Source organism: Dipodomys spectabilis, unplaced genomic scaffold (genome assembly GCF_019054845.1).
Source record: "Dipodomys spectabilis isolate Male_0828 unplaced genomic scaffold, ASM1905484v1 ptg000183l, whole genome shotgun sequence".
Classification (NCBI taxonomy): domain Eukaryota; kingdom Metazoa; phylum Chordata; class Mammalia; order Rodentia; family Heteromyidae; genus Dipodomys; species Dipodomys spectabilis.
Window position 1 is genome coordinate 32,438 of NW_024870860.1, and position 17,566 is coordinate 50,003.

The 17,566-nt window shown below is 35.8% G+C and overlaps 1 non-coding gene across 1 annotated transcript; it reads left to right on the forward strand.

Annotated features, from left to right (window-relative positions):
* Positions 1 to 798: 798 nt before the first annotated feature.
* On the forward strand, positions 799 to 905 carry LOC122121093. The gene has a single exon (XR_006149881.1). It is a non-coding gene; the product is annotated as a U6 spliceosomal RNA (small nuclear RNA).
* Positions 906 to 17,566: the final 16,661 nt, after the last annotated feature.

Consider the following 17,566-nt stretch of genomic DNA (forward strand, 5'->3'; position numbering starts at 1 on the left):
TTTGTAAGTCAAATCTCTCTAAAACTACCAGTTTTAAGAGATCAGATGAGTGGTAAATGAACTCTTAGAGACAAATACATCTTCAACATGTATTGTTTCTAGTATTCAGTTTAAGGCATATTCAACAACTGGTGAAACTTGTGTTGGCTGTAATTATGTGTCTTTCTCCATGTGTGCATGTATACGTGTGTATATGTATGTGTGTGAATAGTAACATACATGCGTACATTATGGCTTATATCATCATTTATTCCTTGCTATCAAATAAAGTAAGGAATCCCTAAAGTTTTAACAGAAACTGTATAGTTAAAGTCTTAACTCTTCACTCTGCTTCTTTACACAAAGACTTTGCAACTTCTCATTAATAAGGTTTCCATAAACTCTGAAATGTACATACTTAGTACTTAATGTCTGTTACCATAAATCTTAAATACTTTATAGAAAAGTTTTATACCTGCCAAACGGTCCTATTTTGGGCATATATAAGCAAAATTCCAAAATTAAGCATATTTAAAACCTTAAAACTTTTAACAAACCTAAACACTTGCTGCAATGTTCATTTTGACAGGTGCCTTGTATAGAATAATTGAATTCCTCCTCCTACACATCTCTTGAACTACAAATATCTGGAATTATTTTGTTTTTGGCATGTCTATCTTGATTTTATTCCTAAATGTGTGCTTATGTAAGAAATATATGATTCTAAAATTTCACAACAATTCTTTTGAACTTAATTTTGTTGAATTGTCTAGTTTAATAAAATCAATAAAAATTATACTTTATATAAAAAAATGTTCTGTGCTCAATTTAGAATCACATACACTAACATTGGAATAATACAGAGAAGATTAGCATGCCCCCTGTGCAAGTATGTCATGAAAATTTGTGTAGCATTCCATATTTTTACAACAGATGCTGAAAGGTGTGTGGTCACAAGGGAATCGTACTTCATTCTTGGTGGGAGTGTAAACTTGTTCAAATACTTTGGAAAGCAGAATGGAGGTTCCTCAAAAGATTCTACATAAAACTCCCGTATGACACAGTAATCCCACTTTTGGGGATTTACCCAAATGATCATAAACAAGACCATACTAAAACTACCAGCACAACTATGTTGATTGCAACATTATTTATGATAGCTAAGATATGAATCCAAACCAAATGCCCCCATTAGATGAATGGATCAAGAAAATACGGTATATTTACACAATGGAATTCTATGCCTCCATCAGAAAGAATGACATCGCCCAATTTGTTAGGAAATGGAAAGACTTGGAAAAAAATTTATTGACTGAAGTAAGCCAAGTCCAAAGAAACATAGGTCCCATGATTTCCCTTATTTTCAATAACAAATGTATGTCTGGGATAAGCAGAAAAGTTCAAAAGATATGTGCATATAACCAGATAAAATGATGTTAAAGAAATTGAACCCCAAAATAGGGACACAAGTGGTTTTTTGTTTCTTGCTATTGTTTCTCAGGTACTTATAACGTGTGATGTCAATTTTTTGTTTTTTTGTATGTTTCTCCCTACTATATAACCCCTGTTTTCTCTGTATTGGAGTTGGTGCACTTACATCTTGTATGTATGCTTCTCTAATTTGAGGAGGGGAAGGGAAAAAATGCTCAAATAGGGATACATGTTGACCCATTGTAACAATGAGATGCACAAGACACTATGTTGAAAAATGAACTTTACAATTTAGGCGGAGGAAGGAAGGGGGAGGGGAGTGTACTTGTGGAGGTGGGAGGGAGAGATGGTATGGGAAATATAAAGGAGGAGGTAACAATGCTTGTTAGGAAATGTACTAGTTTCCTTGTTCTTGTAAATGTGACCCCTGTGCATAGTATTATTACAATAAAAAACATATAAAAATGTTCTGAGATGAAAGAGTTTATTTCCTGTATTTTACCCATATAATATCGTTAACAATGAAATTAATGTAGAACACTGATATGACGGTAATTTGAATAAATGTGTGTGTGTGTGAGAAAGGCAGCGCTCAAGGAAACACGCGCGTGCATGTGAACACATGCCATGCATGTATATTGGCGTGCTCAGAGTTTAAAATCAGGGCTTCAAGGTCTTGCTAGGCCTTTCCTATCTAGATTGGTGAGCTACTATATAAGCTACATCTCAATTCCTGGCTCTTTGCTAGTTCATTAAACATTTTGAAAAATAATTTCATGAAGTTTTTTTTTTGGCCCTGATTGGCTCCCAAGTGTTATCCACAGAAATCAGACTCCAGAGCAAATATTCAGAGTAGATAGGATTATAGGTGTGACCAGCCAGCACAAGGCTTTTAGAACAATTTTAAAAAATAAAAGAAAATTTACTTCATGGGGGCCTGTTTTATCATCTCCTAATTTGAAAGCCTTTTGAAGGGAGTATATGTCAGTTTGGGGATTGTTAAGAGATAGTAAGTGATGATATTTAAAAGTTTTAGTACTTTTTAAAAATGAAACTGGAACTGTGTGACAGAAGAAATTTGGCTGTCTTCGGACCTCAATTTGTAAGCTCAGCTCTGTGTATGATAACCCAATGTCACCAACACATTCTGTGTTGAAGACAAAATGTGATAGAAAACAATCACCAAGGGCAATATTTGCTATGCTATTATTTCTTGGACAAAATGAATATTGAATTGAGAGTGTAAGAGAATAGAGAGATTTTACCCACCTTTTTGGTATTGCTGAAAGACTTTTGGAAACTTTGACTCATTTACTTCCTCACTGTGTGTGTCTTTGGGCCATGCACTTAGTGTCTTTAACTACAATTTTTCCCAACACTACAATGGTAATAACATTAGCATTATAGCGAATGTTATCTTAAGAATTAAGAGAATAAGACTTGTGAAACACTTAACATAAACCTATGAATAAGTTTGAGTTTAGCCAGCATTCTTTTTTAAATACCAAATAGAATATGATAAGTAATACAAAAACCATTACATGTAGTGTGAGCAACCAGAAGTAATATCTATTGACCATGCTCTGCTTCCAAGGAAGCCAGGTGGATAACTTCTCATGCTGTAAATCAAACTGGTTATCTTATGTCGTGATAGTGTAAAAGTATCAGGGACAGAACGATGAAGAAATGTTGTAGACAGAGGTGAAATCCATATGAAAATGTGCAAATCTGATAGAACATAAAAGTATCTGAGCAGTATATTGTATTTTACATCATTTAAGTTACATCGCAAAGATAAGGAAGACCTGGAAGAATAAATTGTCTTTTTGATATTCTATCATAGGTCCTTAGAGGCATCAACACTTTCCTCATTCTTGTAGAGGCATCATCAGATGAGGGGAAATATATTTTTTGTTTGCTTCCTTCCATTTATTCTTCAGTTTGAAATCTGAACTACATGAAACTGAAAGAAACCAAGTGAAATTAGTCATGCAGCCTTTGGAAAGAACAAAGTAAAATAAATAAATTATATATAGTCCTGTAAAAGGTCTAACTAAATTGAGTTATATAGTCTCAAGCCTCAACAGAAAATGATTTAAGCAATACAATGTTATTAAAAAAATTTTAAATGTTAAGAGCTGCTTAATTTTTTCCTTTCTACTACCTTGAATTAATTATTGATTTGCTATAGAGAGATTAAAGATGAGATTAACAAGAAACTTGATTAAAAATGGACAAAAATTCTGAATAGACATGTTTTCCAAAAAGCCCTGAAAATCTCCTGTGGATTTACAAATTTGTATTTAATAAAACGTCTATGTTGGCTGAATGCTTTGTGAGCAGAAGTCATTAGAGAAATGCAATTCAAAATTACTATAATACTACTTTGTAACTATTATAACTCTTATTAAAAATATCCAAGGACCCAGGTGTGGTGGTAAAGGCTGGTAATTCCAAGTGATTGGAGGTTGGAGTAAAAGGATTTGAGTCTAAGGCCAGTCTTGGGTACTGCACACAGTAAAAACCTACCCTTTAAAAAAACTCAAAAGGTAATAATGTTGGCTGGCGACACTGTGGAGAAAAGGAAATTTTCTATACTCTTAGTCAAAATACAGGTTAGTGTTCTCATTTTAGAAAGTAGTATGCAGTTTTCTAAAGAAATCCTGGGCTGGGAAGGTAGCTTAGTGGTAGAGCGCTTGCCTTGCATGCTTGAGGCCCTGGGTTCGATTCCTCAGCACCACATAAGCAAAAAGGAAAAAGCTGGAAGTGGCGCTGTGGCTCAAGTGGTAGAGCGCTAGCCTTGGGCTGAAGAGCTGAGGGAAAGCGCCCAGGCCTAGAGTTCAGGCCCCACTACCGGACCCCAAAAAAAAAAAAAAAAAAAGAAATCCTAAGTTGAAATATCATCTGACCCACCAATCATGTGAATATTTCTCTCTGGGTAACTCATAAATATATCTGTAGTTCATTGTTATTCACATTATTCACAACAACAGCCAAGATATAAATCGAAGTCCAGTGTTCAACTACAAACTAATAAAGTAACTGTGGTACATGCACAAATATCTTTTTCTGTTGAAACCAAAGTAAATTTTTTTATTATTTTCCTGTCTCTATGTGATTAACCTCCAAATAAGAAATCCAGATATATGATTTAATTTAGCCAATACTATTTATTGAGTATAAGGACCTTCTACTCTCTACATTCTTCACACTAAGATCACTAAATATGATGAGTCTGAAATAATTAGTCTCTTTTTGACCTATGTTAATATTCTTTACAATGTGAGTGAAATGTTTAAAAAGTATCATTTGTTTTAGCTTAATTTCTCTGAAGAGACCATAAATGATATTATCAAAGCTTAAAAATGATTTTATTTAAAATTTAGAATTCAGGAAATGGTTTAGATCATTCTGGTTACTGTAGCCCTCACTACAACCTCATGAGAAAATTTATATTGATGAAGCAAAAATCTGAGGTTAGACATTTATGAATAAAAAAATCATGTCATTCTGAATATGTAGAGCTACATAACAAACATAGAAAATTTAGCTTTTAAATACCTGAATATGCTAGTACATTTAATTGCAGGGTAAGTACTTATTCTGAAAAGAGATAAAATTGCACTTATTTTGAAATGTAAACCTAAGTATTTATTTCAATAAAGACAATGTTTAAAATATCACTCATTCAAGAAACAAGATTTATAGTTAGTTGTTTTTCATGCCAATTATGTTCTCTAAACTTACTACAAATACTAGATTAGTAAACTTAATTCATTGCTTTGTAGGGAAATAGCAATTCCGTTTCTTAAAACTCATGACAAAAACTTTTTCTCAAACAATTGCTAAGTAAGTGTTTTATATTTTTTGTCAAGGAATTTTATTCGATAAATTTTTATTCATTAAGTTAACTAATTGGCAAACAATATAAATTATGCATGGACAAATTTATCTAACACGAGTTTGTTGTTTTTTTTTTTTTTTTCAGAAGACACATCATGGCTCTCTTAAAGAACATTAGAAGGCAGTGTGTTCTTTATTAATTTTTACTTATTGTGTTAATAGATATTAATTGTCAGAAGTGCCAATTCCATAATATATTTAACGTATTTGATTATACTCCCTCTATATCCTTCTCATTACTCCTTCCTCCAAAGGTATTCTGTTTTTCACATAAAATTACAACTTTATATATGCGCATATAAACTAATTTGGAAGATTTAAGCTAAACTGCAAGTTAATTCAAGATATACTTTGAATTAGTAGGATGAATAAAAACCCAAATATTTTTTGTTAACTTTTGAATTGAGCTATCATTATTATTATGGTTATGGTTAGGATCCCAAACAGAATTAGAATTAGGATTAGAGAAATAGAAAATTTAGGTTCATCACAGGATGACCCATTGCAACAATGATACTCACATGACACTACGTTGAAAATAAAGTTTACACCAGGGGAGGGTGGGGTAAGGGAAGTGGGGAGGGATGGAATAGTGGGAGAACAAGAAAGAAGTGGGTAACAATGCTCAACAAGAAACGTACTCCTTACCTTACACATGTAACTAATCCCTCTTTAAAGCATCTTTTCAACAAAATAAAATTTTTAAAAAATAATGAACAATAAAACCTGACAAGAAATAGAAAAACACTTAAAATTTATGTTCAAAATGCAAGTAAAATTTAGACCTCTACGCTGAGCAAGAGTTGGGATAAATATGAAAAAGTGGCTTGTTATTAACATGATGATTCGGTTATATGTATGCTTAGGATTAGGCAAGGTGTGCCAGTTAGAGCGGATTAGGATGAGAAAAACATGTAAGACATTGTGTAAAACTGCCACATATTTTAAGAGGAATGAATGGCAAGAATGAATGAAACCAGTCTGTATTACTTTAAACATTCAGATAAAATTTGGTTTAAAGTGTGAGGTACATTTTTGTTCCGGTTAGGTTTAGGGAAGGATAAGCTTTAAGGTAAATTTTAGTTTTCCAATAAGAAGTAGAAGCCAAAAAAAAATGTACGATTGAATAGAATCTAGACAATTTTCCTTACATTAGCCATTTGGTGTTAAATCAGAATGTGATTTGGATTAGGTTTCTGGTTAACCGGGTTTGAGGATAGAGTAAGAAATGGGTTAAACTAGTGGCTTGTGTCTATTATCCAAGGTACTCAGGAAGCTGTTTTTGAGGATCGCAGTTCAAAGGTAGCCCAGGCAGGAAATTTCATCGGACTTTTATCTCAAATTAACCACCATAAAACACAAAAGTGGTGCTGTGAGCTAAAGAACTCAGGGATCATGCCCTGGCCCAGAGTGCAAGCCCCACGACCGACAAAAAGAGAGAGAAAAAAAGAAATGTTAAATACTAAGTAAAGCTGAAACTTTTTTTAGGTTCTAGGAATTCAGGAAAAGCTGGGATAATGGAAGTACAATGTATTTCAAAATATCAGGGTTTGAGATCAGTAGGTATTGATCTCTGAACTTGAAGCTGATCCCTGCCATCCAATAACATCACATTCTTGTGAATATCTCTAGCTGGACTCATGAGCATAGCAGCCAGCTGGGGCTCAGCTATCTGATGGCCTTGGGCTCCAACGATGCAATCATTTCTGTGCACAGACTGAAAACTATCATAGGTAATTTTGATTTATTCCATTCTATTCTCAGCTAAATTCTATGTTCAGGTTTGTATGTTTTATGATCTCTTAAATATTAATTACTATTTTCCTACATTCTCAAAAGTAACATATATGTCTTACTCTAAAATTCATTCAAACATGCAAAAAATATTAATGTAGTTGCTGTCCACCTATGGCTCATATTTTAAAACCTGGCTACTTTAGAGGTAAAAATCAGAGGATCCTGGTTTAAAGCAGCCTATGCAGAAAAATCTGAGATATTTCTCCAATTGAGAAACCAAAATCCAGAAGTGGAGATGTACCTCTCATTGTAGAGTGTCAGCTTTGAGCAAAAGGACTAAACAGGAATATTAGGTCTACTTCTGACTCCATTATTTACTCATGGAACAAACACACACACACAAACACATATTCTACATTCTCTTTGACTCCCCTTCTTGAGCAGTATTCAATGCCATTAACTTAATGCATGTTTTCTCCAAATTATTATGGTAGGGAATAAACTACATTTGCATTTATGATAATGCACTTTTTGTACATTTTGTTTTGCAGTTTTTTTGTACTTATGTGAGAGAACAGTGTTTTGTGAAGACTAAACAGAAATCAATGTGTCAATAAATCGGTAGGTGAGAGACTGAAAAATACAGATAATACCAATTGAAATTTTATTTCTCCAAATTTAAATATATATACATATATATGTTTTTGAATTTTCTGCCAAGATTTTATTTCCATTAAAATAATCTATTTTTTCCATTATATAAATTTAACATATTGTATGTCTCAGAGTAGATTTATATTTACAGAATTTCTTTCCTTGGAGACAAGATTCTGCAGTGTAAATCTGGCTTTCCACAACTCCTACTTCTGTCTGGCATTACCATGTGGTAGTATAGTACCATGTCCAGCTATATTATTTACATTTTGTACATTAGAATATTAATATGAACAGCTTTAAGCCACCTATCTTCATGAGTATGAATGAATTTCTTGCAAAAAATATTATAGAGTTACTGAGTGAAGCCAATTATGGTAGACATGCCTGTAATCACAGCACCCAGGAGGATTGTAAGCTTAAGAGCAACCTGAGCTACACAGCAAGTCCCTTTGAAAACAAAACAAAACAACAACAACTTGTGAGCTTGGAAGTGGGAAAGTATTGTTAAGTGGGGTGATAGGAACATACAAAATTGTGTGTGTTTGTGTATGTGTTTTTGTGGTGTGTGTGTGTGTGTGTGTGTGTGGTGTGTGCGTGTGTGCTTGTGCTGGTCCTAGGGTTTGAACTCAGGGCCTGGACACTGTTCCTGAGATTTTTGCTTTCAACAACTTGAACCAAACTCCACCTCAAGCTTTTTTAGAGGTCAATGGAGATGAGTCTGATCCATTTTCCTGTTCTGGCTTAGAACCTTGATCCTCTTTTCTCAGCATGAGAAAACAGCCATGAGTCTGTATAGTTGCTGTTTTACTATTAAGTAATATAGTAAACATCAGGCCAGTTTATACTCCTTCCAGCAGCTTTTGAGTGTTTCACACACACCTAAGATAAAACCCACTCCAGGTTTGATGACATCCAGATCTCATAATGTGAGATTTGTATTGTTATTCTCACTTTAACTGTGAAGACTTTGAGCCCCAGAGAGTTTAGTTAATTTTGAGTCCTTATCTCGTATACAGTGGAGCCTGTATTCAAGTTCGACTAGGTCTATTTATTTCAGAAAACATGGAGTCATCGTCTGTTCTAGTCAACACGTGTTCTAGCAAGTACTGCTCTTTAAAAGCACAGTTCTGTGTCAGATAGCTTATTTTGCTCTCTCTTTAACTGTTTGCACCCCTTTTCATAAGCTAGGGAAAGCACACATGATGAGAAGAGCCATTTTTGAAGGGGAAATTGATAATGGGTTTTGAACTTGGTATCACATACTTATTAGTCAGATCTTCCATTTGAGTTATGCCTCCAGAACTATATTTCTGTTTTTTTCTTTGTATTATAATTACAAATATGTGCTACACAGAGTTTATAGTCATATAAGTCAGGTATGGATATATTTCTTTTTTGAAATATCACCCCTTCCCTTGCTCTCTCAATTTTTCTCTCTCACTGGTTTGGTTTTATTAACTTCCACCTCCTCCTTCTCCTCCTCCTCCTCTTCCTCCTCCTCCTCTTCCTCCTCCTCCTCTTCCTCCTCCTCCTCCTCCTCCTCCTCCTCCTCTTCCTCCTCCTCCTCCTCCTCCTCCTCCTCCTCCTCCTCCTCTTCCTCCTCCTCCTCCTCCTCCTACTTCTTCTTCTTCTCCTTCTTCTTGTCATTATTTTGCTGTAGAGGAGATAGTTACATACGTGTGGTAATGACTACATTTCCTTTGTATTTGTTTTTGTTTCAGTCAGTAATCAGTCTTGAACCAAGGGCCTGAGCACTGTCTCTGAGATCTTTTGCTGAAGAATAGCACTCATATTGAGCCACAGCTCTACTTCCCTGAGTGCATTTTTTTTTGGATAATGTTACCCTTTCCCTTCATCTCTTCATTTTCCCGTCTTTCCCCACAAACAAGTTGCATAAGTCATTTTCAATATAGTACCAATTGAATACCACTGTTGAACATGTTCATCATGTCTCTCTTTTAAAATGACCCCTTTAAGTTCTCAAAGAGAGATAAATGAATAAACATGACAAAAATGAAAGAAAACAAAGAAAAATATCATCTTGTTTGTTTCCTGGTCACTGGCTATTTTTGAGATAAAATGTGTTTGTGTGTGTATGTGTGTGTGTGTGTGTGTGTGTGTGTGTGTGTGTGTGTGTGTGTGTGTGTGTTTGGGTTTGTGTGTGTAAATACTTGGGCTCGAAATCGGGGAGTTGACTTTTAGCTTTTTTTTCAAGGGTAACTGTGTGTGTGTGTGTGTGTGTGTGAATAATGGAGCTTGAACCTAGGGAGCTGAACTATAGTTTTTTAACTCAAGGGTAGCCGAGTACGACTTGAGCCAACCTTTACTTCTTGATTTTGAATAGTTAATTGGAGATCAAAATTTCACAGATTTTTCTAACCTGGTCTAGCTATAATCCACTTTCCTCAGATCACAGCTAGAGTTACAAGTGTGTACCACTGGCCGTGATTGGCTTACATTCTTTTTGTTAAGTACTTGAAATGTAAAAGACAGTTGCAACCATAGTAAAAAAGAAATCCATTTAACTTTCCCAGCTTCATTAACAGAATATACAGAATTCAGGGTACCAGAATCACAGATGGGAATTGCCATGGATAAAACCCTAGGAGAAGAAAAATAACATAAAGTAAGAAGAATGAACTATCTGCAGTACATTGGTAACATCAAGCTTGACAACTAAACAAAAGAAGACCTGTGTTTCTATGTATTGGCATTCATTTCAATTAGCATCATTTCGTATGGTCATGTATATATTCATAACTTCTGTGCTACTCTAATCCACTTTCAGGAGTAATAGGCCAATGCTACTCATTGCAAGTGAGGGAAATCATAGAGCTCATGTTTCTTTGGGCCTGGCTTGATTAACTTAGTATGATTTCTCCCAAGTCTTTTCATTTTCTTACAAAAGGGACTATGCCACTCTTTCTGATAGAAGCATAAAATTACATTCTGTAAATATACCATATTTTCTTGATCCATTCATCTATTGAGGGGCAACTGGGTTGGCTCCATATCTTAGCTATGGTAAACAATGCTGCAATGAACATAGTTGTTCTGGTAGCTTATTGTGCCCTAGTTTGAGATCATTTGGATAACTGTGAGGAGTGGGATTGCTAGATCTTAAGGGAGTTCTATGTTTAGTCTTTTGAGGAACCTTCATACTGCCTTCAGAGTGGTTGAACCATCAGTGTGGTAGGGTTCTCATTTAGGCATATCCACCCCAGCATTTGTTATTATTTGTTTTCTTGATAGTGGACATTCTAACTGTGGTGAATGGGATCTAAATGTGGTTTTGGTTTTGATTTGCATTTCTTTTATGACCAGTGATGCCGAGCATCCCCCTTCTGTTTCCGAGAGGCCACACTATAACAAGTTTCTAATGTCTCAACAGAGGCATAGAAACTTGTAATATTGTATGCTTTTTGTTGTACCTTCACTTGGAGCTTCCAATAACTCCTATAACTTACAACAAAGGTTTGTACTAATTACCTTACTGAAAAAAAACACTAATTTTGAAAAAATATAGAAAAATGTATCTTTGTCAGGGGTTCCAGTGAATACTAAGGAAGTTTCTTTACTGGGAAATTTTACTTGATTGCTTGTTCTTTATGTTATTTGAACACATGTTGAATTTGGGGTTCCCCCCCCCCAACCCAACAACAAACTAGTAACTATGTTGCCTCATTGGATTTTGCTTCACAAGTTACAAAATATTTTGACGTATTTTTGGTTTCCTGTTGGGGGAAGGTGGTTGGCGTTTGAAGTACTAGTGGGCCAGTACTCAGGCTTGAACTGAGGGTCTGGAGCTCTTCCTTAGATTGCTTTACTCAGTGCTGTCACTGTGCCACTCGAACCACATCTCCACGTCTGGCTTTTTCTACTTAATTGAAGATAAGAAATTGAGGATTTATTAGCTTGGGTTGGCATCAAACTGTGATCCTCAGATCCCATCCTTGTGAACGCTAAGATTACAAGAATGATCCAGAGGCTGGATATATTGTGCTCCCTATGAAACCTAAACAAGGGCACATAATTCTGAAGCATGTGTGTAAGATTATGCATTTCTCTGTACAGCATTTTCACAATAAAAAAAGAAAATTAGTTAGAAAATATAGCCCTTATATGTGTGTATACATAATATAAATGTGCAGAGGGCAATGAGGATGTATCTGCTGATTTTGAGGAAAGATTTCACCTATGGCTTTTCACACACTGGGCTACGCTGTACAGAAAGATTGAGACTAAAGGTGAGGTAATTGATGTCATCATCCCATTCATCTACATCCCTTGTCAACATGTATGCACATATATACTGTGGTGTAATCATGATTATTTTGTGTATGAGAGGCAGTACTGGGGTTGAATTCAGGACCTAGGTACTCTTGCTTAGCTTTTATATGCTCTACCATTTGAAGCACAGCTCATCTTTCTGTATTTACTGTTTAAATGGAGGTAAGAATCTTTTTTGATCAGTTGGCTTTGAACTGAGTTCCTCATATCTCAGAGTTCTGAGTACTTAGTTTTACAGGCCTGTGCTTCCAATGCCTAGCTTTTCATTATTACTTTTACAAGCTATAGGCTCACACACATTCCTTGAATTTCAAAAGTCTCACTGTTCAGGCTGACAAGATGTGAGGAAAGATGGTTGAGTGGATAAGTTACCAAATGGGCCTCTAGCCCCATTAACATCATTCTGGCAGTTACTTGCATTTCAGTCAGTGAGTACATATTTCTAATTTCACTCTGTCTTTTTTAAATGCCATTTTGAACTGTCTTTGATACATCTTTTAAAAATTATCTCCCAAACAGAAGATATTATGTGAATATATTTGATAATATTTCAAATAGGGATGTTATTGTGTGTCTGGATGTCTGTTGTCAGAGGCTGTCCATCTGGGCTTCAGGAACAGAGCTAATGTTTCCTGTCTGCTGGTTGCAGACAGGAAGGATTTTCCTGGCCAGGCTTTGACATGGGATCCATTCATCTTAGACTGCTAACTAGCTAGGATAACAAGCATGAACCATCACCAACCTGCTTGTTTTAGAAGCATTGCTTTTCCTTCATTGATTTTTTTTTCCTGGAAGGTTGATATAGACAGACTGCTTGTACCTCATGATAATGTGATTTGAATAATACCCTTAGGCTCTGGCATTTCTGAAACTGATTTCCACAGTTCTAGACAAATGAAATTGTTCTAAAGCCAATAGCATTTTCCTTCTGAGAAGGTAGGTCTCTTATTTAAATCTCTTATCTTTTCCTTTGGCAAAACAATCAGGATGTTTCTGTAAAACTATTTCTTGAGATTATTAGAGATAGAAGGTATCATGTACACACTTTCAAATAATCTCTCCTTTTATAAACATATGTTTATATAGAAGAATGATGACTATTGAATTAATTTGATAACCACTCTAGAATTTTTAAGCTTTAATGCTTATTAACTCAAAGGAGGATTATAAACATTCAGAATAGTGGAATGGGGCTACTACTCATTTGATGTATGTGGAAAGATGATCAGAATTCTTATGAATAATAAAATATATCTTCAAATTTCCAATGGCTGACTGCTATGCTAACTGGGAGGAGACATTGGTGCTGCCAGGGATTTGAAAGTTGGTAATGAAGCAAAATATCCTGGGAGAGCATTTGCTAAGGATATAATTTCCAAGACTCATACCAAATACATTGAACTAGAATGCTAAGTGATGAATGACTGAGCACCAAATTTTATTTGTTGGCTTCTTTGTTTTTGACGTCCTGGGATTTGGACCTAAGGCCTGGGTGCTGTTTCTTAGTTTTTTCCTCAAGGCTAGTGATCTTCCAGTTGAATCACAGCTTCATATCCATATTTTTGGTGTTTAATTGGACATGTCTTACCAAATTTCCTCTTTGGGCTTCCTTAAAACTCATCCTCAGATATCAGCCTCCTGAGTAAGTAGGATTCCAATTGTAAGCCACCAGAGCCCAGATAGAATCACATTTTAGAAGTATTCTTTCGGTGAATCAGATGTGTCTGACTACTATTTTAGCACTTTGGTTCCAGTGGGTCATGTCAGTTTTATAATAAAATCAGAACTTTTCTTCTTGTAATCTGCAGTATCCAATATCTATCTAATTTATTCTTATCTTCATTTCGGACCTCTTTTTTCTTCATTGTACATTTCCATTCTTACTTCACAAGCAAGCATGTCAATGCTGTTTTCCTTTTCTGAAGCAAGTCAGGTCCATTCCCATCAATGGGGGATGTATTTGCTGTTCTTATTGCCTGGAGTACCTGCTCCTAGATAATTGCCTGGATGATGGCTCCCATATCAACTATCTCTTGTTCAGCGTTGTCTCCTCCCATACTCACTGTGAAGTTGTTGCTACAAAATCACCAATGTCATGTCTCTGATTTATAGGAATTATCATTATGATTTCTGATTTTCGTTTCAGCATGAAATTGTTGAGGAGAGATCCACATTAACTTCTGTTTCTCCAATATCTATAATAGTGCCTAATCCTTAGTGTTCAGGAGTCTTACATGGAGATCAACCTTCCCCAGCTCGATTTATCCTAACTTCTGGTCAGGACAGCTCTTCAAGCTGAAGTCTGGTGGCTAGAAATCATTCCCTTTCATTCTTTGTGCCTGTTGGTGTTGTTGAGTCCACTTCAGGGCAAAACGAGTGCCTGACACCTATTTTTGCTATGGCATAGGTGGCTGTGACATCATAGAAATTATAGCCATTATTTTGTGAAGCTGTGTGAGGACATTCTCCCCCACATAATTTCTTCCATATATGTGTCTCCTTTGCCCAGGAGTGCATTCAACAATTCAACAACAAAACTATCATCCAGTTCCTGATACACTCAGAGTATGTTTCTATTTCCTTTAAAAAAAGAAAAATCCAAGACATGCTTTGGTGATTTGTCATTGAATTACTGAAACAGAGTATATAATTTTATGTATTTGTAAGTCTTTGTCCATCTCTCTTGAGCCCTTGCCATACTTCTATGTGTTTGCAGCTTGGGAAGGGAAATAAGGTTTAATTCAGTATAGTCAAAGATTAAAGTTCAGAAGGCTCTTTTTAGACCCTTTTGGAGGAAATGCCTACTTTCTATCTGATGGATGTTCCACAGATGGCAATCTTGGTACAGAAACTGAGTAGAGTGTCATAAAAGGTTGTCCTGATTTCTGCTGACTTTCCTCTGGGTTTGGGGAGTGTGATCCCACTGCATATGTGTCTCTTTGAAGGACACAGGCCTCCTCTGAAAATCTAAGGCCTTTGGGGTAAGAGAGACTAAACCTCAGAACCCAGCTTCCCACATCACTAGGATTACAGGCCTGAGTCTCATGGACTCAACTCATAGCTTCATTTTTATACATAGTATAGTCAGTTTCATTATACTCACTTCTTAGACAGATATATATATAAATATATATATATATATGTTTATTCATCTATTTATAATCAGTGTTAGATCTAGAAACACACAAATATATATTCATATAATCATATAATTATAATCAAATTATAGCTGTGTTTCCCCCAAAATATTTTACACTAATATTTTGTGAAATAATTACTCAAGACTAAAAATTTAAATGCCTTTGTAGTTTGAAAAATCATATTCAATTTCATATATTATATAATATACTATATATAACATCAAGAATATAACATGTATTTACATACATCTGATTTAATTGTGTTATTTTCCTGCCTGATTTTGTGTTTGTTCATCTATGTAAGCCTTCTTTCTTCTATTGATGATAGTTTTTACTTTCCAGTATACATATTTCCTATATATTTTGTCAAATATCAAACATAAGGAGGTTTTTATATTATTGTAGGTAAATTTTTCTTCCATATTTACCCAAAGCACAAAGAAAATATATACAGATTTGAACTAACTGTTGGAAGAGTGTCCCACATACCACTATAAGTATTGTGTCATTGGTCCCAATTGACAGAATAGCTTTCTAGGACATCTTATCTGCTGTCCAAGACCTTTTCTAGCCACCTTATCAACCCATCCAGGCATGGCTTGGCTTCTTTGCCGCTCCCTGTGCATTTAACAGTTCCCTGTATACACAGTAGGCTCTCTTGTACAGCCCCCTGTCATTCTGTGTTTTCCCCCAACAGCACACATATGCATGATGCTTCAGATTGTAGGCTTAAAAAGAAACGTATTTAAGATTCATGAATCTACAATATATCAAAAGCATTGATATTTTAATAAAGTTAGAAAAATAAATAGAATTAACACTTTACAACAATCAGAACAAAAAGAAAAATAAAGATTTTTTTCCAGGAAGGGGGAATGGAATCTCTAAATCTAGATTGGTCTCTAAGTTGCCTTCAGGCAGAAATTCTGCCTCTGAGTCCTCAAAGGGATTTATTTCATCACTAAAGACAGGATTTTCTTCCTGAGTCCAGGGAGGGACAAATTCTAATTTCTTAATTGGAAATTGGATCGCCTGCAAGAGGACAGATTGGTCTGGGTATTCTGTGAGGAAAGACTCTCTTTCCTCAACTGAATCTAGAGTTTGGACCTCTCTTATTTGTTTTGCTGAACATAGACTGGGATCATTTTCCATTAGCACACATTTACCCTGCACACCAAGACGAGTCTTTTTGAATGGTTTGGCGCCGATCTAGGTGGATTGTGAATATCAATAGGAGACATTCTGGATCATCTTCTTCCTTGCTTGTATGTGCAGGTGTACTTGCATCACATGTGGTGTTCAGAACCAGTGAGATGTCCACAAGACTCAAAACTTGTTTGGGCCTTTCCACAAGTTAAAAAAAAAGCCCTCTATGTTCACATGCTTTCTGGAGATTAGTGATGGCTTCCGATCTCTATCAGTCACCATAGATGACATCACTGATGGGTTCTTTATCTGGAGTTCTGCAAGAGTTGTTCTACGGTGATGCAAACCTGAGCATGGAAATAGGTTCAGGAGTCTTAGAACTGTAGAAGTTAAGGTGTGACTAAACTTTCATGAGCATCTAATGGGGGAAGCTGTAGAACTTGAGTTTGGACTGAACACTGATGAGAAGGTAGGATGTTTCTAATGAGTGATTACTTCCAAGTTGTTTTAAAAGGAGAACAGATATTACATGGCAAAGAATATCTATAAAAGGACATTTTGCCAAGCTGGGGCGTACTAAGGGCTCTTGGCCAATCAGGCACAGACCTAGAGACTCAGGTTCCATCCATACTCACCAGATCTGAGGCATATAAACAAGGACTTCTTCTTTTCCTTGGTCTCAAGGATCATGAGTTCTTCCAGCTGCTCCAGAAGAATATGTGAGCATAAGAGCAAGTCTGAAGATGGCATGTTGAGCTTGACATACTGTGTAAGTTCTTTCATGGTGTCATGGTACTTGTGCTCATAGAAATCATCATGGTAGAAGCCTATCCACATAGGAAAGATGGAACAAACCATGCTCTGGGCAGACAAGGAAAATGAGAGCCCACCCTCCACATCCTGAGGCTATAGCGTTTTTCTGGCAGGACATGCATGTTGGGAGGTGGGAAGAGACTCCTGCAAGCAGGATGCTCCTCACAATTTCTCAATTACAATACTCTAAAATTCTCCCTGTGATAGGAGGAGAAATTTGTTTCTCCACTGAATCTGACTTGTTATACACAGACCTCCTTGTCATCCATGAGAGTCCAAAACAATAACGGCATCCACAATGTGTAATCTGCTATCCACTGAAGTGCCAAGCCTCAACTCCCTGATGAAAATCACAACTGGTGTGCAAAGAAGAATGTTGACTTTCAATCAGAAACCTCAAAGATATCCATTTTTCAAGGACAGAATTTCTCTTTGTCCCAACGTCAACTTTCTTCTTCATCTTGTTCATC